Source organism: Triturus cristatus, chromosome 9, assembly GCF_964204655.1.
Source record: "Triturus cristatus chromosome 9, aTriCri1.1, whole genome shotgun sequence".
Lineage (NCBI taxonomy): Eukaryota > Metazoa > Chordata > Amphibia > Caudata > Salamandridae > Triturus > Triturus cristatus.
The window spans coordinates 981,865,309-981,888,034 of record NC_140592.1 but is presented as its reverse complement, the minus strand read 5'-3'; positions in this window follow the sequence as shown (position 1 = coordinate 981,888,034).

Here is a 22,726-nt window from a genome sequence, read left to right as displayed (position 1 = left end):
TGTGTCCCTTCTCTCCTGGAGTTTTGCAAGGGATTGTGGTCAGGGAAGGGGCTGGTTTTATACTCTGCTATGTGGGTGTGTCCAATTGGGGTGTTTCTGACAGGTGTGCTGTCCTGGGATTTGTATTTTTCTTTTTGCCATGTGATTGTGACATTGGGGTGTGTTATGTGTATTTTGGAGACATGGCTGGTTTTCTGTGTGCACTTTTTGGCCTTCTTGTGGGGTTTTGGCTTCGTCCGCCATAATTTTGACGGTTCGTCCGCCAAGGTGGCTGTGCTTCAGCTCTTCTGCTGGCTCTCCCATTCATCCCATTGTGCGACCGCCGTGGTCAGAGACAGCGGTATGTACCTCGGGACCGTCGGGGATATACTAATTTCCAGTGCGGTGTCTCCTCTATACTTGTGGCGGGTTGTTGTTTTTCCGTCGCGATGCCGAACGCCGCGGATGGGTTTTTGCCATCACCGCCCGTTACGGGCGGTTTTTCTTGGCCTCGTACTGCCACGGTCTGATTTTTTGGGCGGTTAATCCCAATTTGGCCGCCGGTTTTCCCACGGTGCCGGCGGGCTGTTGTTTTCTGCTTCCATGGCGGTCGGGGTGCTTTTCCGCCCGCCATCCTAATGGACCTCTAAGTGTGAAGTTTTGAAAACTAACGATATTCTTTAAAAATCGTACAAATAACCAAAACGTGTTTTCTCACCTATTTGCAGGACATGTCCCAGGGCTGAATCTAGGCATCCAGTACTGAGTTAGAAAAGTAACGCAAAAGTAACTTACCTGCAATTTGTTGAAAAAGCCTATTCATTTCAATGTACAGCTCCAAAAACTTTTTACGTGTGGAGTTTTGAAATCTGAAAATATTCTTTAAAAATCTCACAAATAACAAAAACGCATTTACTCACCCATTTCCAGGAAATGTCCCAGTGCTGAATCTAGGCATCCAGCACTGAGTTAGAAAAAGTAACATGAAAGTAACTTAACAGTAATTAACTGAAACAGCCTATTCATTTCAATGTACAGCATTTGCTAAGTGTTGCATACTACTGCTCCCCTGTAAATCAAACAAAGTACAATTTCTATTGCACTTCCAAACTGTTCTATATCCAGTAACTTATTACTGAAAAGTATTTATTGCTTACCTGTGCCAAGCTTGCTTGGTTCTAAAAATAAACAACAGTATATTTTTATACAACAACAATTGGCCTAGAGTTCAGTTCTTGAGTGTGTGAATACCTATAAAACCTTTAAAAAGTCATAAGGAAACTAATGTTAAAAGCACTAATTCCCTCAAAGCATTTCTTTTAATACAATATCTTTCTATTAGACCACCAGTTTGTTCTAAATAATAATTATCTTCCAAGTAGGACAACCTTCAATGCTTGTTGTTTGATTTGATTATTCTTTCAATTATCTTAACTGGAGTGATAACAGTTTTTCCTTTATGACTACTATATTCCTAGGATTTTAAGTGCAAGAGCCTTTTGTAAATTAGTCAATGTTAATTTGTTCTTACATGTTCTCCAATTATCATAACCCACTATTACTTCTTTAGAAAAGTGCAAGTACCTTATGATAGTTGTTCCATTACTTTGGCATTTGCTTTTACAAATTTTATACCCCGGCAAATAAGGGGTATAGCGGAACCACCAAACAACGTAATTAGCACTTGCCTGCAGGATGGCGTTTTTTAATTTCTAATACTGGATGCATCATAAGCCTCACACCCCAGTACCTCTACATCCCCAACACAGCACAGCAACAACGGGAGAAAAGGCAAGGCATGTATGCCATTTCGGGATTTCCACATGTGTTGGGGGCAATGGGCTGTGCCCATGTGCAGCTTGTGCCTCCAGAGGCTACATCACACCTCTACTGCAACAGGAAGCACACCTATTCGATGAACGTGCAGGCAATCGTGGACCATACGGGTCCTTTCACAAATGTCCTTGCCAAGTACCATGGCAGTGCTCATGACTCCTTCCTCTTCCAGCATTCCACCATCAATGAGCTCTTCCAGAATTGGACCTATGGGAATGGCTTACTGGTTGGTAAGTACTTCTCAAGAACATGACAGACCACACAATAGTCAATTATGTGGGAAATGTTGACATATCCGTCTTGGGTTGAATGCATACGTAGTTTGTGTGGGCCTACATACTTGCCCCATACTATAAGGCATATGTGCAACACAATCCTACAAATCACACATGTCTAGACTGTCTACGCCACTGTGAACATCATATACAAGTGAACTGTGCTGATGCAGTATCAATTTTCATGATGCCCTGGTGGAGCAGCTCCCCAAATCATATCAATGTGGAAATGCAAAGTCTGTCTGCATGACTTTGCATGGCCTCATAGGTATGCAGTAAGGCTAGCCACAGCAAAGTGCAGCATTCCTTCACCCTATGATAAGGATGTGTACCATGGGCATTGCGGTGGCCTTTGCCATTAAACACCAATGAAAATCTCACACATTTCACCATATCCTGTGACCCTGGAACAGTGTGCAAATAGTGTGCCTCCCAAGGAGAGGCTAAATAAGGATACATAATTCCATGTCACTTTCACATCTCCAATTACTATGTGTCCTGCATTTTGAAGGGCAAATAGAATGAGCGAATTGCAAAGATTGTGGGGTTTTGGTGCTGTAATGTGTCCCTCGAAGCATGACGTCATGTGAGTACACTAAGCTGACACATGTGCATCAAGGTGCAAGGAGGGTTATTGGCACTAGTAACTACCATGTGATGATGCATTTGAGAACAAACCATGGATGTGCTGTATGTTAGGAAAAAGGCACATCCACCCATTCACTTTGGAAGCAGGTCAGCACAGCCATATTACATCCGTTGCTGCCCAGTGGCAACAGCTGCTAAATGAGAGCTCGGTGTGCACCAAATAGTGTCAAAGAGCCTGACTAGTGCAACACCATGCACAATGCAGTGTTCAAACTCTCTGTTGAAGTACGGCAATCCCAGTCTCTAGTGTGTGTGTTCATGAGGCATGAGATATTTCCCAGACCTGTGAAATGATAAATACTCTCATATATGAACCTCACAAGATCATGTCTATTATGCTACATTACATCACTCATCATATACATACATCATATGCTATGTGCACACCTCCAAGGCACTAGACTGTGAAGCAAGGAGCAGCCTCATTCACAAACTATATCTCAGATGACAGCCAACAACACAGTTATCTTGGGAAATTTGTGCCTGTCTTGGAGCAATGCTGCACAAGTTCTGACAGCGCAGCCACAGAACTCTAGACACTGAATCATGTGGAAATAAAGTCTACACCATCCATAAGCAGTGTAGCACTGTAGTTTAGTTTGTCGACCATTTGCACTGTGCAGCGCACGATTAACACATATCTCAAACCCCTTGGGTACTGTCAATTCAATTCAATTCAAATGATCTTTTTTCGGAATTAATACATCCATAAAAGTACATACAGATTAAAACACATAAAAACTTATATAAAAATTTTAAGAACTATATTTTCAGTTGGGTTTGAGCAGCATATATAACGTAAAGTGCATAGTACATAGTAAGGATATACATAGTCTATTTAAGAACAAGATTTCCAGTTGGGTTTGAGCAGCATATATAGCGTAAAGTGCATGGTACATAATAAGGATATACATGGTCTATTAATATGAGTAGTTGTAGATTCCACTTTATCCACTTCCATAATAATCATACAGATCCAAACACACATATAATTGATTTTATATACAATTGATATCAAAATGATAAGGTGCGATATACATTCAGTGGCCGTTATGTGTGTTCCATGCTTACCCTAGATCTTACACAGATTTTTATAAAGCAATTTACCATGTGTATAACCTCGTCTGTTGGCAACATTTGTAGGAATCTCAATGCCAGATTAAAGTCCCTTAAGTTATGTTTACGGAAAATCGGCATTAGATATTGACGGGTATACAGCTTATAATGGCCGCAGAAGAAAAAGAAGTGCAGCAAACTTTGTTTTCCACCCTCCGGACAAGGGCAATCCAGCTCTTCTAAACTTTTATTATAGCCAAGAGGGAAGCTTAGTAAATTGACAATACTTCCTTCCCGGAACCTAAATAAAAGGCTCCGGTTCCATCTTCCAATTGGGATTGACAGGTATCTACAGGGCTTGTTTAGGTTATCATTGTCTGGATCAGTTAGTGGCAGATATTTAATAACAACAGGTTTTACCAATTCGGATCTCCTTCGTTCCTCCTTATATAAATCAAACAGTGCCCGTTTTACGCCGTTCTTGTGAGAGGGGGCAATGATATTAGGGGAGCTGAACAGAAGACCATGTCCCACACTCAACAGGCTGTTGTTGACTGCATTTAACCAGGGTATAAGGTGGGATCTTTCATGTAGTAAACAATCAGATATTATGCTGCGTGTTAAAGATGCAGCTGGATTGGACCATATTTTTATCCAAAAAAGCGCGGGCCTTGACCTAATAAAATCGGCAATATATGGCAGCCTAAGTTCATTATGACAAATAAATGTGGGCGCGCAGGGAACTCCCCCCAGTACCTTTCTACAGAATCTATTTTCCTCCAACTGGAGAGAAGTGCTGTTACAATAACCCCACACTTCTCCTCCATATGTCCCAGTTGGGTGGCATTGGGTACGATAAATATTAAGCAGGGGGGAAATGACATCTGCCAGTTTTGGTTGTCGGAGAGATAAAATTGAATTGATCGATTTACCAATTTTATTTCTCGCATAGGCAGCATGTGGCTGCCATGAGCCTGTGTTAGAGAATAATAACCCTAAATAAGGGAAGGTGCTGGTGCATTTTAATATATTGTCCCCTGATTTTATCGAAGTGATGTTATACTTTTTGGGTCCACAGTTCATAATGAAAGATTTTTTAAAATTGGTACTTAGGCCCAAATCAGACATAAAAGCAACAAACCCAGTAATTAAAATGCGTAGAGCATTCGGAGTACGCCCCATTAATACTGCGTCATCCGCATAAAGTAGGGTAGAAATGGGGGAGCCATTTATAATTGGTACATCCTTAGTGTTCTTGCTCAAGGAGCAGCTCAACCCGTTAATGTATAAAATGAAAAGCAGTGGGGCGAGTACGCAGCCCTGTCTAACTCCTCTGCTAATAAAAATATCATCAGATAATTCGCCATCATTATTAATACGTACTCTCGCCTTTAGATCCCTATGTAAATAGGAAAGAAAATATACCAGTGAGTCATCCAAACCATAATCAAGCAAAAGTGACCACAACCTAGAACGATTAACAAAATCAAATGCGGAACTCAGATCCATAAAACCTAAATAAAGCGGGGACTTTTTAACAATAGTATATTTAGCCATAATCAAATTCAGATTAAGGCATTGTTCAACAGTACCCACATGGCTTCTGAATCCCAGTTGACTGCAGTGTAAAACATTATTATCCTCAGCCCAATTTCTTATTCTTTTAAAAATTACCCTTCCAAGAACTTTTAACGTATTATCGATCAGTGAAATCGGACGGTAGCAGGCAGGATCCGACCTGTCACCTTTTTTGAATATCGGTACGATGACACTGTTCGACCAGGAATCGGGAATTGAGCTGTCAGCCAAATTATTAAATAGGTTACATAATAAGGGGGCCCAAAAATTAATTTCGGATTTAATCTGGTCGATAGAAAGACCATCCGGGCCTGGGGCTTTATTACTAGTGCTCTCAAGTATAGCGTCCTCGACCTCGGATAATAAAAAATTCAGTCGATCAACGGTGTTAAATGAGGGGACAATGTCTTGGGAAGTGGGTAATATAGCATAGATTTTAGAAAAATGCTCTACCCACACCTCACCAGTTATATTGCAATTGATTGGTTTGATGTTAGAACCAAAGGATCTGAGGGACTTGACTTCTCTCCAGAAACCTGTTGTGTCTTTTAATGAGGCAAAGCGCGTGAGAGATTCCCAGTGATTAATCACTAGGGCCTCGGATCTAATATGTAACACTAATTTATATTTTGATCTTAATTCTCTCACAAGTTGAGCGTACCTAGGATTGATTTTTAAGGCCGCCCTCAGGTCCCTGTTGGCCTTAGAGCAGGAGGAGTCAAACCAGCGAGAGCCATGATCTATATTAGGCCTAGCTGGTTTAGAGGATTCTCTTTTAATAGCCCCGCAGAGATTACCAAAAGCAATAACCACATCATCGCCTGGGCTAATATGCGACAGACAGGTCTCTACTATCATAGGGTGCTTTTTAATTACTCTAGCTAGAATATCTTTATTACCCACCCCTTTCCATATTAATCTTAATCTATCAGTGGATAAATCCAGATTTTGTTCCCCCAACTCTGCTCTCAGTGCAACCTTCGTGATCTGTGGATTATCTAAGTATATTCTAAGCGGGTAGTGATCACTATATGCGGAACAGATGACTTCTGCTTTTAAAATTATATCACACAATGTGGGACAGATAAATATATAATCTATCGTAGAAGCACAGCCCTGGCCTATATATGTAGGTGTTAATATGTTGTTTGCACTAGAACCAGCAGTTTCCATTGCATTTACTAAGTCACGGGAGTCTAGATGGTTTTTCAACTCTTCACCGTTTCTACATGGAGGACTATTACGGTACATATGAGCATTAAAGTCCCCTCCGATGCAGATGCCATCAAAGAGCCCATACTTCTGCCCCTCCATAATTTCATCAATAAAATTAAACAATGACAAAAAATTGTCATTGGGACGAGTAACAAAATCATTATTATAAAAGTTAATTAAACATAATTTCATCCTGTTAATGTACTTCATAGCCATAAAACATTTACCCGGAGTAGGGATCAATTTTGTTTGTACCCCGGATTTTATTTTAGTCCAGATAGATAAACCCCCACTGGGGCGACCCATAGTTGAAACAGAAGCCTTTAAATTATAACAACAAAAACCCTCCATTGTAGGTGTGGTTGTACACCAAGTCTCTTGTAGCATCAGTATGTCACAGTTATTTTTAACCCATTCTAACCATTCTTTAATTTTCATTTTAGTGTTAAGTCCCGCTATATTCCAACTTACAAAAGATAGTTCGGAATCCTGGGGCAATAGTCTTTGGTTTGTGGGTTTTTCTCTCTCTACAGTCCAAGACAAAGGTTGTGGGACTTCCAAAATTTCGGTGGTTGATGCCAGTGATAAAGAATCGGCTAAATTAGTCGATGAGGGTCAGTCTAACATATCCAAATCTGACAAAGGTGCAACTCTATTAAACATATTGAGTGGAGGTAAAGTTGGCTGAAATTGCATAAGGGGTGACTGAAAATGCATTGATGGTGGTTGGAATTGCATTAAGGGTGGCCGTGATTGCATTGTGGGTTGTCTGTAAAAGTAACTCAAAGGTAACATAGTTACAACCGTAGAAATGGCAAAACAGTTACCATTCCTGTTGAGTAAAAATCTTACGGTACCAGGGTTTTTAAAATTGAGGACAATACAGTCACCTTCCTTATCTTTAATTAAGGGGCCAACCCAAGACACCCTACGAGCCGATAAAATCTCTCTTGAAATATCGAATCCAACACCTTTATGCTTAGTTAGCCAATCTATGCATTTATTTTGCAGTTGCACCCATGATTCCCCCTGTTCCTCCCTCAACGGTGGTACTCCTGCAAGAACTAGAACATAGGGACAAGCATCCGGTGGCAAATGTAAGGCGGGCCCTTGGTGTTTAAAAGGCTTGCTTGTCCCTGCTTGCCCGGTACCTTTATTGTTATCAGCAGTTGGTCTTATTGCTGTTATAGGGTAGATGGAACCGTTTTTGTGGTTACTGGCATTTTTATTAATATTAACGGAAGGGGCAGTTTGTCTAGGTGCAGGCGTTGGGGTAGATTTGGGAGGTAAATTGGATTTTGTCAGGTTCTTCCCTCCATTGGCAGATCGGGGTTGAATTGTAGGTAGTGCAGGAGAATGGACTGATGTTCCAGGATTACTCGTGCCACCGCCCAGTAAGGTGGGAACTTCCTGTTTCTTTAGTGACAGAGTGTTGCTTACAGATTCAAGTTGTTTTACGAGACGGTCAGCTCTGATTTGATCCAAGATGACAGACCCCTTTCTTTTTGCTTCTTCGTTTCTAACCAGGTTATCTAATCTATCAAGTCTTTTAAAAACATTATTAAACTGGTTGATCATTTGCTTCTCTAGTCGATTAAAAATAGTATCCACTATAGTTTCTATAAGGTTCCCATTCTGTTTCGTGAGATGATAATTATCTCCCATTAGTGTTGTTTGGGTCCATATAGTGTTAGAGGTCCCACTTGAATCAGTAGTGGTTGCGGTAAGAGTATCATCATCCGCGACCGCAATATCTTTTTCCACAGCATGAGCAATTTGTGCCCCAGTGAATTTTTGTTTATTCCACAGGGTCTGAGGCGTAGGCTGATTCTTGCTAATTGGGAGTTGTTTCCTTTTATTGGCACTAGGTTTGGTAGTACCCCTTTTGCGTTTTTCCCCTCCCTGTTTATTACTGGTGTCCCTAGGTCCCAAGGTAATGACATCATCCTGGGAGGCAATTGTAATAGTAGGAGCAATTTCAGACAACAGGGATACGGGGGATAGTGGTACCAATACCGGTTTTGTAATTACAACAGCTGGTGATAGTGGAATCCCAGGGCTATTTGACAATGATGTCGGCTGAATAATATTGTTAGAACAGCTCATGGACATTCTTCTTTCAGTGTCAGCTATTTCGCTTGATACCAAGTTCAGTGCATTTTCAAGTAGGGACTCAAATGTAGCAGGGGGAACGGGAAATCGTCCTGCGTGATACCAGCATTTACAGACTCCATATTTAGGAGATAATTTAGACTCACCACAGACGAGATGAAGATGTTAGAGGGGTGGCCCTGCCCTGCCTCCTCCTGCCCCGGATGGCCACAGACGGTCCCGCCCTTGTCCCGGGCTTAGCCCGGCGTGGCCCGCGCGCGTCCCGCGACGCGGAGGAAGCCGCGCTCTTTAAAGCGCCTCTGGGCGCATTGGCGGCGTCAGCGGCCGCAGGGGTGCTTGGGGGCTGTAGTCTCTCCCCGCTCTCGGCCGCAAGGTATGGTGATGGCGGCGGCGGGGAGACAAACAGCAAGGAGAGCCCAGAACAACAGCGACAGCAGCGCTGGCGCGGAGATGGCACGAGCGGTTCCCTCTGCAAGCGGCAGGTAACCAGGTCTGTTAATTTCCCCCGCTCCTCCGTGGAAGCCGCGCTCTTTAAAGCGCCTCCGGGCGCGTTGGCTGCGTCAGCGGCCGCAGGGGTGCTTGGGGGCTGTAGTCTCCCCCCGCTCTCGGCCGCAAGGTATGGTGATGGCGGCGGCGGGGGAGAATAACAGCAAGGAGAGCCCAGAACAACAGCGACAGCAGCGCTGGCGCGGAGATGGCACGAGCGGTTCCCTCTGCAAGCGGCAGGTAACCAGGTCTGTTAATATCCCTTGGGTACTGTCATCATAGTGGACACTGTGCACCGCCATGTGGACACTATCATGTCCCATATTGATAGCCACTCTTTATCCTTCCCATGGCAGTACATATTGAATGACATTTACTCCAACTCAGTGCCAAATATTCATGACTGAAGTATGCTACATCACCTGTTCCAGTTACATGTTGTCAAATCAGACAGGGATCAGTCACGCATTGCAATGGTAGCCAATAATAGACACAATAGATCAATGTGTGACAAGTGTCTACTCAATGGCAAACTGGCTTTCCTTACTGGTGACAAATCATCCCCTGCATGACATTGGCACTCGCCAGTATGACAAATTGTAAGTGATTCAGCACACAGCACAGGGGCAGTAATTCTCCTCAGCTTCTCCAGCTCTTCTCCTTGGCAAAGGTTCCTCTTGATTTCCCAGAAGTGATCTAAAACTCTGGGGCCTGCCTTAGGGGTGACTGATATGTAATAAACGGGGAGTCACTGATGTGGCAACCAATTTATGTGCCACGTCACAATGGCAGTAAACTGCGCATGCAGGCACTGCGATGGCAGAGGCCTGAGACAGGTTTGAAAGGCTATGTTGGTGGGTGGCGCAAGCAGCGCTGCAAGCCCACGAGTAGCATTGAATTTACTGGCCCTGGGTAAATGAGATACCACTTTACAAGGGACTGATAGGTAAATTAAATACTCCAAACAGGCATAGACCAATCTTGCCACGTTTACCATAGAGAGCACATGCACTTTAACACTGGACAGCAGTGATAAAGTGTCCAGAGTCCTAATACCACCAACACCAGGTCAGAAAAAATACCAGGAGGAAGGGATGACCCTGCATAAATGGCCAAGTCCAACAAATGGCAATATCACAGGTTGGATTTATATTCGGAAACTGGTCTGCAAAGGGAATTGTCTTAGTGCATGTATAGTTGTAGCAGCCAATGGTAAATCTTTAAACTTAATCTGAATAAGTTGAAAAAGATGCTTAACTTCAGTAGGCAAAAGGGGCTGGACAAACATAATTATCAAGGTAAGGGGAGCTTCTCTACACTCTCTGTCCAGTTTTTGGTTAGAAAATGAATGTTGTTAACGCTTGTATGGAACACGTTTATCATAACCTTGTTTGACACAATCTTGACTTCATGTGTGCTGCTATTTTTGAGGAGCCAAGCCCAACTAGCCCAATTGTTTTTTTATGGCCTCTAGTTCATCACTGCACTCATCTCATTGTCAAGCTTGTACATTGCTCTTGAGTATGACACACACCCACTCCTTGATTTATTTGCATGCCAGATAACGGGCTATCTATTGGAACTGCATCTTACTCATTGGTCGTTCAGTGCTCAACCAGATATGCAGCATGACCTGTACTTCTGACAACCTAGCTTTCTCTCACATCACATCCAAAGCCTGGAATCACTTCCCTCTACACATTAGGGCCTCCTCCTCACTTTTTGAATTCCGCAAGAAGCTGCAGACCTGCCTCTTCGACTAACTACGCAGGGCCGACTCACACACCACTCCTGCAGACCCACACCTAAGCACCTGCTCCAGCGCCTGGATACCCAAACAGGTGATAAACTGTGCTTTACGGATCCAGCTTACATAACATAAAGCATAACAGTCTGCTGTGTCATTACTTGGGCTATTTCCAGGCCCAACGCCCACCTCGTCCTCAAATCACCAACTCAAGTGTCTGATAACATTTACATTGGGACTGTTTTTAACTTTTTGGGGATTCCTTGAGGATTTTGTTCACTGTATGGTAGCAGGGGGCTACTACACAGTGGCTCCCTTTAGAATTTGTTGAACGATCTGCTTTTCAAAATCTTCACTTGCTAGAGTTTTATCACATTTTAAGCACGCTGTTTAATTCTACCACTGACAATCCTTGTCTTGTGCCAACCCCGAGTTCCACACAGTTTTGCCCTAGATGGACTTACCTGGAGCATGTGTCTTACTATGGCATCTGCCAATCAATCACCTGCTGAACACAAAACGTACTTTCTTCTGATGCAGTCTGCAGCAGCCAGTGGCTGCATTCCACTAGGCTGCAGTAGCTGCTTGCTTCATTTACCCTGGCTGCAGTACTAGTATCCTTAGCTTTAAGACTAGAGACTGCTTTGACCTTGACGTCAGCTTCCCGTCACAAAATAGCAGTGAAGGTCACGCCCATGTGCCTGCTGCCGCGTGAGAGCGGAGTTCTTATGGCAACCTTCATCCTGTTACAGACGATCCTGCTCTGAGTCCAGCTCCAGCGCACATCCAATGCCTGAACTTGTGCTGCTAGTCGTCTGCCATAGTGAATCAGAGAAAATAAATTGGGACTGATTGCTGATTATTTAAAATATCACAGGAAACTTAAAATGACATATTAAAGGCGGAAATAGATCTTGATGGCCCGTGGAGAAAGCCAAAACACACACGGCCTTCAATAAATGGAGAGTGCAAAAGCCTCTTAGCGGGTTTATTAATACAGCGATGAATTCCTCTAATGTACTAATGAGTTTCACACACAATTCATCAGAGGAACGGCCTCAAATTAATGCGTCGGGTTTACTTTTGCACCGGAAAATGTATCCATTCAAAAGTAATATTTTTTATCATTCTGCATATTTAGTGTATTTGATGTTCCCGGCGAAGAACGTGTTCTCCCAATACAGCTAATTGCAGCTCCCCAGAGTGAGATCAACTGCAGGGGAGCACATCCCTTCTGAAAGCCCAAAGGACAAGAAGGGGAAACAGGCACAATAAGTCACTGTAAACCTGCGCCAGCTGCACAGCGCGATTTCACAGAGAGGAAATATGTGGCACTTACTAGCGCGTCAGTAGGGAATACTACCTGCCGTTGGGGCGCATCAACATTACCGCAGGACCTTATAAAAAAAATAAAAAAAGACAGCACGAGTGAGAAAAAAACAATACAAATATTACCTTGCTTTTGCTTATTGTTGCTACTGTATTTCTTAAGGTAGGTTGGGTAAAGTGGTAGGGTTAGGAAGGAAAAACCAGAAGTAAGAGTTGTTAGCGTGAACAGTGACCAATAGTCATGGCAGAACATGTCCGCTTTGAATAATCGCATAAATTAGGCCGTCTATTATGACGTCAAATGATGATGCTGTAAAATGAAACACCCTGGGTATTTTGGTCCTGATTTAAAGTTTGGCGGACGATACTCTGTCTGTGGAGAAGTGTGGCTCAATGATTAGAGCAACAGACCCTGATGCAGAGGTCTAACCCGGGACCAGGGTTCAATTCCCTTCCTCGGTGGGTCTTGGGCTCAAAAATTCCATGGACCTGATAATTCTTGCCTCAGTGCCTATTCCAATCATGGAGTCCCACTCTGGGCAATAGTTTGCTTAATCTCCACAATGGCCCCCACAACGCTAAGGATCCCTGGCCTCCACCTTGGGGGTGCCCAGAAGTGGATGACTCACAGGGAAAGCCAGGATGGGTTCCACAGCGGTATTCGTACAAGCACCTTTAGACCCTTGCGGGTGAGTAGTGTGCTATACAAGTATCAAATTTACAATTTTACTCTGTCCGCCGAGGTGGCGGATGAATTAGATCCACCACTCTTGAAGATTGCCGCCCACCGCATTTAGAGATCACTCGCGACCTATGACTAAGGCAGTTTGGCGGACAGGATGCTTCATATAGTGACTCAAGTTTGGCTCATTCAACCAAGTAGTACATATGATCCATGATCAGAGTGACACAGAAGGAGCAAATGGCCACAACATTTTTTCTAATTCTCCAGGAGAAGCCTCTGTCACTAGCTATGACATGCGGAGAAGATCTCACAGGGAAGAGAATTGGCAGTAGAATGTTTCAGCAATTGTTACGTCGAACGGGAAGGTTGGACATACTCATTGACGGTCTCAGAACATAGGGGCAGATTTATAAGCCCTTTGCAACACTTTTGCGCTACCGTTGCGTCATTTTTGTGACACAGCGGCGGCGTAAGCAATTTGGCCAATTTACAATGTGATACATCTAGGGAGATGCATCACGTTGTAAGGCCCTGCGTCACATTATACCTGCGTCAGGTAAAATGTATGCAGGATGGGCGTTCTCACGCAGAAAAGCCTTATAAAAGTGTCCCTTCTAGGATGCCACTGCGTCAAAACCTTATGTCTGCTTGAAGCAGGCGTAAGGAGTGACGCATGTAGTGGGAATAGCCCTCAAAATGCATTGCTGGAGTTGCGTCATGCTTGCGACACGACTCCAGCAATGTGTGACTTTTGTCCCAACAGATGCGTCAGAATTTCTGATGCATTTGTCAATCCTTGCACCATGGTGTGCCGTATTGTAAATACGTCACATCCATGGTGGAGCAAGCGTTTCTCAGGTTGGCGCAGGGGAAGTGACTAATTTCTACAGATGCATCACTTTCTTGTAACTCTGCCCCTCAGTTTTTATGTGAGGATGATAGTTTTAAAATAGGGAGCTTCTGAGCACATCGGAGGGAACCCAGAATTGGATGGATTTATGATAGTAGTTGAAAATGTAAAAACAGATTAGTAATGAGTCAATGTGAGAAGTTATCACTGTTTTGGGCAAAAAGATTAAAGGTAACAACGTTTTGGGAAGTGATGTACTAAGAATTAGAATGATCCCTGAAGTGTTTCGACAGACCTAAAGTAGTTGTTTATGAGGAGCTATTAATTTCAGACTATGGTGAGTGCAAACAGATGGTTGACTCACAATTGGTGGTTGTGAGATTACAATGGATGAATTCTGAAAGGGTTGACTGTAGTAGGTGGTAGTTAGTCTTTTGACAGGGTGGTTATATAATGATGGAATAAAGAATTAGAAAAGTGTGGTTCTGTAGAGATGGAGGGCTAACTCAGAATTTTGTGATTGTTGGGAGCTAATAAGAGGTAGGTAGGGTGGCTATCGGGAGGTAGTAATTTACACAAAAAAGGCTGTTAGTAAGGGGGAGGGATAGCGTTCTAAAATATGGTGATCCCAGTATGCTGGCAGCTGGATTCAGAATTATATTGTAGTTGGGAGTTGGGAAAAGGACTTAAATGTGGTGGGGCGTGTTAGACACAGTCAGATTAGGACGGTTCTTGAGGGTAGGAGATGAGCTCAAGGCTAAAACTAGGGTGGTTGTAGAGTGGTCAGAGGCAGAATCATAATAGGTAGTTTGTGGAGGGGAGGTTGAAATAGTATAGCTCAAAGGAGTGGGGAACTAATGTCAGAAATTAATGGTTACAGAGAGATGAAGTCGAACTCAGATGCAACTGGATGACAGTGAACAGGATTAGAATATGGTGGTTTGGGGAGATAGGAAAGGGTATCAGAATGGTGTAGTTGGCAGGAGGTAGGAAGACTCAGAATAGGCTAGCTCTAGACTAATATATTTAAGTATTTATACATTGAGGTGGGTAGCCAACAAACTATAAATGAGTTGTGAGCACCTCACTATTGTGTTTGTGGGAAGGTGGAGTATGGGCTCAAAAGAGGGCTATTTTGAGAAAAATGAAAACATACTGAAGATGTTAGACCTGGCAACCGTGGCATGGTTTCCCTTGACTTTTTGCCTCTACCTCCTGTATTTTTGATGGTATGCTGGATTTCTATTTGCTGGCTTAGATGCTTTGGGCACTTTTACACTGCTGATCAGTTTCAAAGTGCAAGTGCTGTCCATGTAAATTTTTATGATTGGTTAACCCTGATTGGCATATTTGATCCACTGGAAAGTCCCTAGTGAAGTGCACTGAGGGTGCAAGGGGGGGCTAAACATCAAAATGCTACTAGTGGGCCTGCAGAACTGATTGTGCCACCCACGTGAGTAGCCCTGTAAATCCATCTCAGACCTACCAAGGTAGTTTCTGCGTGCGCAGTTTGTAGTGCACCCACTTGCCAGGCCCCAACCTTCCCTTTTCTTACATGTAAGGCACCCCTGAAGCAGACGCAAGGCTTTCCTATGGGCAGGGTACAGTGTAGGTGAAAGGTAGGACATGCACTGGTGTTTGTCACATGTCCTGATAGTGAAATACTAACAATTTCGTTTTTCACTATTGAAAAGCTATCTGTTCCATAGGCTAACATGGGGGTTACTTTGTAACATCTTACAAGTATAACTTTCCATTGGGACAAGTTAGAGAAATGGAGTTTAGGCTCTCTGAACTCCGAATTTAATAACACATCTTTTTAGGGAGATGATTTTTAAATTGTGTATTTGAAAATGCCACTTGTTGAAAGTAGGCATTTCCTTATTTAACCATTCTGTGTGCCTGTGCTGGTTAGTGTATTGACTGTCTGGTTTTTAAGTGACAGGGGCTGGGGATCTGCATTCACTGTAGACAGCCACAAGTGGGGTTGAGGTGTGTCCTGCCTTTCCTGGGTGACTCATAGCTGGGCTGAATAGAACTTGGCTGCATTTTGAGTGGTGGGAGGAGTTTCACAGGCACCAGAATAGGCAGTGTCTCCTCTGCATAATTCTGTCTCGACCTTGTGTAGTGAAGCTGTGCCAGGGAGAGCAAACTGGTTTTGACTGGGCTCAGAGACCCTACCCACAAAGAGAACAGAGAGAAAATGGGGTATAAGTATTGGACCTTAAACCCCAGAGATTCAGAACACTTCTGGACTCAAGAGGAACTTCTGCCAAAGTAAAGAGCTGGAGAGCTGCAAGGAGGAGTACTGCCCCTTTGTTGTGTTGCTTTGCTGGGTTGGGGTGCAGTTGCTACTTTTGCCAAGGAGAGGACAAAGACTGGAACTTTGCTGTGAACTTGCTTGAAGAAGAATCTCCAAGGGACTGAGTGTGCTGGCGTCCTGTTTGGAACTCTCAAGGAAACAAAGACTTCCACTGCAACCCACTGACCTGCAAATGGACTCCTCTGTGGACTCCTGTATTCAAAAGTGTGGCAATTCCGGTTCCTGTGCCCTGAGAATTGTTCGGTTGATGCTGCAAAGCAAGAAAAACGCCGACACCATCAGCGATGCTGCCAGTCACGTTGCGACCTGCACCTAGGCCAGGGTCACTGGTCGTGAAGTGCACGACAAACCACCCCACCTGCACTGCAGCTCTGACATCCTTCGAGGCCTGCCAGACCCCTCAGAGAACGGTCGTCCCAATTCCAGCTTTCGCACCGATGCCATCACCACCATCACCAGCATCATGTTATCGCAGAGCTGGTAACCGATGAGGGTGACTTCACAAACTCTTCGACTTCACATCGCCTCACCGGAACCAACCACTCACCTCCAACGCCACCTAACATCCCCTGGCCTGGATTCGACGACTCACCTCCTCACGGACTCGACGCCTCACCTCCCCCGTGGCCACCAGGGAACGGGCTTTGCATCGGCACTCATGCCTCACCTCCATGATGCTGAGCATCGTCCATAGAATTTGTTTTCAAGGTACTGTTGTGTTGGGGGTCTGTGTGACTTCATGTCCGACGCCCTGCACCTCATGGTCGTTGCCAAACTCTGGATTTATGCCTGTCATGACGTCCTAATAGCACCAGTTAGAACTTTTTGTTTTTACTAGTGCTATTTTTGAGATAACTGTTCTAAAAGTCATATTTTGAAACATGTATATTGGATTTTTGTTGTTTTGGTCTTGTTTGGTTTAGATAAAGATGCTTTATTTTATTAAAATGGTGTGATGCCCATCTGTGGTGTTATCACTGTGTCACTGTGTGTTGTGAGTACAAATACTTTACACATTGGCTTTGGGATAAGACTGTCTGCTCTTGCCAAGCTACCAAGTGGGCGAGCAGGGGCTATCTAAAGTGTTTCTTCAACAACTAGAGGGACAATATCGGGGGGGCTTTTTTGAAAGGTCTAGCATACATTCCAGAGACTAGCTAAGATAAAAGGGGTATGCAGTTCCTTAAAAGTGTAAAGAGAGAGATGAAGAGAAACACAGATACTATGATGTTGTCACAAAAAGGGCATCCAAGAATCCGTAGAAGAGGAATTGCTCCTTTCGGAACTAAGACCCTCACACACCTAAACAGTTGGGTGTCATGCTTCATCATATGGGTCTCCTCCTCTTCGGGTCGGCGCTGCAATACCCGACAGGCACCCATAGAGGGGCTCTTTAACGGAGATCTTTAGTTCCTTGCTGTTTGGTGAAGTGTGGGTGAGGGGCCTAGGGAAGTGTAGATGTGGTGTAGTGAAAAATAGGTTAAAACAGGTTAGGGAGTCCAAGAAGTGACTTTATTCAAGATGGCTCTCAACCTGATTAAAATGCAAGAGTGGCGACTATCTGTAGTGATGATACAATATAAAAGCGCTCTACTCTGAATGGGTCAACATGTTTCTTGACGTTTTTAGTCAGTACGATCTGTGGCAATTCCTCAGGACCTAGTAAAACAGCGTGGAAGGTTAGAAACCTACCTACCACGATTATACTGTGGGTTGACTACCCACAGTTGTCGAGGATGACCTAATAACAAAGCAAATTATTAAAAACCACAGCGACATGTTGGTGGTAATCTTGACAACATTGCTATCTCTGTCTCAAGCATTCGTGCGTCACCCTTAACGTGTGAGAAGGTGACTTCTTGGACTCCCTAACCTGTTTTAACCTATTTTTCACTACACCACATCTACACTTCCCTTTTTTCTTAGCTATCTAAAGTGTGTAATCTTCCTACCCTGACTAGAAGCAAGGGTCCCTACTTGGAGAAAGATGCATACCTTTGCCAACTAGAGACCCCCATTTCTAAAGGAGAACATTTGGCTCAAGGAAGGAATAGGAATGCTATGGGGCATTGATATGTAGAGGATGGCTAAAAGTATTTGCAGATGCAAGACAAATAGATGAACCAGTGAACCACAATATGTGAAGTGGTGTGGTTTCACATACATGTTTGCAAAATGGTAAGTGAGGATTTAAGGAAAAGGAACTGACTGTGTTGTCTATACAATGTAAATGTAAATTTGATATTTGTATAGCGCACTACTCACCCGCAAGGGTCTCAAAGCGCTTGTACGAATACCGCTGTGGAACCCATCCTGGCTTTCCCTGTGAGGCGTCCACTCCTGGGAACCCCCAAGGTGGAGGCCAGGCATCCTTAGCGTTGTGGGGGCCGTTGTGGAGATTAAGCAAGCTATTGCCCAGAGTTGCAGAGTGGGACTCCATGATTGGAATAGGCACCGAGGCGAGAATTATCAGGTCCATGGAATTTTTGAGCCCAAGACCCGCCGAGGAGGGGAGTTGAGCCCTGGTCCCAGGCTAGACCTCTGCATCAGGGTCTGCCCCTCTAATCATAGAGCCACACTTCCCTATAAAAATATCTTGCGTAACTAAGATGAAACACAGGGTAATGACTCATTTTGAAATGGGTGAAAATAAATTCGTTATGATAACAACACAAGACAGCACAGTACAGCTACATGTAGACTCAATTAGTAAGCATATATAAAAAAATAAGTTATTGTTGAAGCATAATTGCAGTGCTTAATTTGAGCCTGTGGTTGCTGGTGGCGCCCATTGGCACTCATTTTGGGGGCCAAGCATTTATTTTTCCTTATTAGACTTTGCCCCAGAGCCAGAGAGATAAATACACAAAAGTAAGAAAGGAGTAGGAAGTGAAAGCAGGAAAATGGTGTCCAAATGAGATCACAGCGAAATAAAATGCCCCATAAGAGTGAAATAAAGGGGTAGAGAGGTGGAGGATGAAAAAGGCACGTGGCAGAACAACACTAAGCAGCATTAGTATTTGGCAATCCTGACGGTTCTAAGCATCATCCACGGGCTTCTGAGAAAAAGTTTCGGCACCAGCACTTATTATTTTACAAATTACTAAGCATGAACTTGACAAAGAGTTCTAGTGTCAGTTATGTTTCCTTGAAATATGACTCAACGAGCCGTTTACCACAGGACATTATTATTCAGTTGGAGTCAGACGGGGGAGTGGGATTAAAAGTGCGCTATGAATTATCAAGGGAATCTTACTGTGGCCTACAGAGAAGCTCTCCGGGGAGCTGCAGACAGAAACATGTCAAGCCAAGCAGACGCCCCCCAGGCGAAGCACTGCAGTGGCATCCCCGAGAGAGGCACAGATTGGACACCGGGGGACAACCATTACAAGAAAAGTACAGATGATTGAATTGGAAAAAAAAAACAACAACAAAGGGCGGATGGCAGTTTAAAGGAAAGAGCAAAATGAATTTATTAACTACTTTGAAAAGGCAGATGTGCTATTCAGATTTAAAAATGTGGACCCATGGCATTACATTATACAATTTAATGATACTGTTTAGGAAGGGGTAATGAGGCAGGGTTCCTGGCCTTCCTAAGCAGTGAACAATCTTACTTCTGCTGAGCAGAAAAGCTACCTTACATGTGACAATCAACCAGCCACATTGCCTCATAACACACTGAGTAATGACTCCCCACCCCCACTGAGGAACAATCCCTCTTTAGCTTCAATTATTCCACGTGAAAGCTCTGGAAATTATGTCGCGTGAATGCAGTGTAATTTTAAATGTCACTTAGCAAATCAAAAAAAACTTGAAAAGAGGCACCTCTCAAAAAAGATCAGAAAATAATGTCAGTTATGCCTTATTTCGGGCTCATTAAGGGGCATATTATCAAGACAGGCGATAAAATTATCGCCGCTTTAGCGGCAGAAAACTGCCGCTAAAACGGCGATAATGGGAATGATAATATGCTCTATGGAATTCCAATTGAAGTCCATGTTAGATGTGAAGGACATCTAACCTAAGCTTCATTTGGAAGCATATTATCAAGCCCATTATCGCCGTTTTAGCGGCAGTTTTCTGCCGCTAAAGCGGCGATAATTTTATCGCCTGTCTTGATAATATGCCCCTAAGTTCTGTAGTGCATATGCTTTGCGAATCAACGTGACCATCTGCATCTAATATATCATAACAGCCTTAAGATATGACGAATAGCAAAACTGTAAATAACATTTGCTGAAATGTACAGTTTATCAGACACATTCGATGCGATGAACAACATAACCTACAGCTGCTTTTCAGACTTACCAGTGGGTGGCACCCTAGATTCATAGGCAGAAAATGAAGCTAGCACGATGGCTCACCCTTTTAAATTTGGTCAGGGCAGATTCTGTCTTTCATTCTCCGAGGTCGAAAAATTGAATAATGAACGTTTGGATGATGGTAAAGGCAACATTTCAAACAGGAAGGCTGCTATAGCAGGCACCGAGTAAGTAAGCATACAAGAGACTTTTTATTTTCTTGTCTGGTGTTAGCCAATACCTTTTGGGGGTTATTTATGAGCCCTTGTGTCACTTTTGGGCCACCGGTGCGTCTCTTTTTGTGACGCACCAGTGGCGTAAAAAGTGAGCCTTGTTGCACCATATTTACAAAGTGACGCATCTACCTAGATGCGTTACTTTGTAAATCCCTGCGTCACATTATACCTGCCCCAGGTATAATGTATTCGGGAAGGCGTTCCCACGTAAGTAAGCCTCGTAGAAGTGACGCAGTGAAATCTACAATTAATTTTAGGGATAGTTGTTCGACTTCTATTTATGGATGCATGTATGGATGTATATGAGTAGAATGCAAACCTAACTAGAGAGAAATGGATCGCTGAACATAGACACCATGAGTTACGATTCAAGACCATATACAATTAAAAGGATGATGTGAGTGGTTAATCCTATAGAGTGGAGAGATAATGATTGCTGACCATGGAAGTCGTCAGCTCTTTTCTGAGTTATAGAAGGTTAGAGCAGTTGTTATATTCAGGGGATGCCCAGATTCTGAAAGTATAGATGAAAATGGCTTTCCTGCCCCTTTAGTTTTCTTCATAGATTTTGTTTCCAGGCCTTTTACGTCCTGGTTCTGGTGTGGCACAGTTGGCTTATGGTAGATCATTTCTCTGCCTGGATATGTTTGGCAAAGACAAACTCATACTGAGGAAAAGCACAATGCTCTAACTAATGCAACAATTATATATAGATATTAGCAGCAGAATATGGCATTGGTCACTTAAATCTTTTGAATTGCACTAGATTTCTTTTTACTGCTATTTTGAACTCTAGAACTGTGTCTGAGCTATTGATTTCCACTGAAAAGCACATAGAAGGTAGAAGGACCATTGCATGGTAGTGGCACAGCTGATCTTAGTGTTACTACCAGATTGGAATTTTTAGAAAGGAAGTGGTTATATTTGAATTAAAACAATATCTGTAAAAAAATTACTAATTTATCAAATGCTTCGAAAGTATGACAAGCCACATACACATGCAATGCTAACAATTGACAGTATTGTAAATGACTTAGGGCCTAATATAAATCTTCTAGTTCGTACCCACATATGCTATTCGTGTTTTGTGCTTCCCAGTTGGGAAACAGCCTTTACCACGAAGGCTTTTCTACGCGTTACGTTTACAACGGTACACTTACCTCGTAAACGTCTTCACAGCGCGTATTGCTTCCGCGACCGTCTTTACCACGCAAGCAACGTCATCACGGAACGTCTTCTTCCTCATCCGAAAAAATGGGTCAGTCCTTTTTTAGTGTCGGCGAAGACGTGAGAAAAAGGCAAAAAAAAGAAGAAAGGGGGCTTGGGGGGGTCTCCCCCCCAAAAAAGAAAAAGCGGGGTAAAGGAAAAATCGAGGTAAAGGCAATGCGTAGAAAAACATTCCGTTGTAACGCATGCGTGGTAAAGGCATGCGTTGCAACGGAATGCGTAGTAACGACATATATTCTTCCCAGTTATCAGCGCCTTGCAAGATCCTGTGTGATTTGCCCTAATATCCTCCGTAAACAGCAACTGGAGCATATCTGCTCCAGCAAACCACTTGGCCTGTAATTCAACCTGACTCCAAACCACTAATGATGAGCCTTGATATGCTCTACCTGTTTGTTATAAGCATACCACGTCTCCCCGCTATCACATACCCATGTTGTGCAGCTGATTGATGTTGATGTTCCATAACGCCATCGCCTACTTCATCATGATACATTTCGCTATTCTACCCCTGCACTCATATGATTGTTGATGGGGACTAGTTAACTGGTGAAATGACTAATGTTTTAATTGCATGCTACTCCGCACATGTTAGTGGACCTACTGCTCTCCGTACATTACTCATCCTGCCTCCGCAGAAGTGCCCCTGCACTCACATGATTATTTACTCATTCTCCTCTGCAGGAGTGCTCCTGCTCTCACATAATTGTTGTTGGGCTCAAGCTAGCTGGTGGTTTATCTAATGTTTCAATTCCATGCTACTTCACACATGTTAGTTGACCTTTTGCTCCTTGTACATCACTCATCATGCCTGTTTTACCATTCTCTTATAGAGTCTCC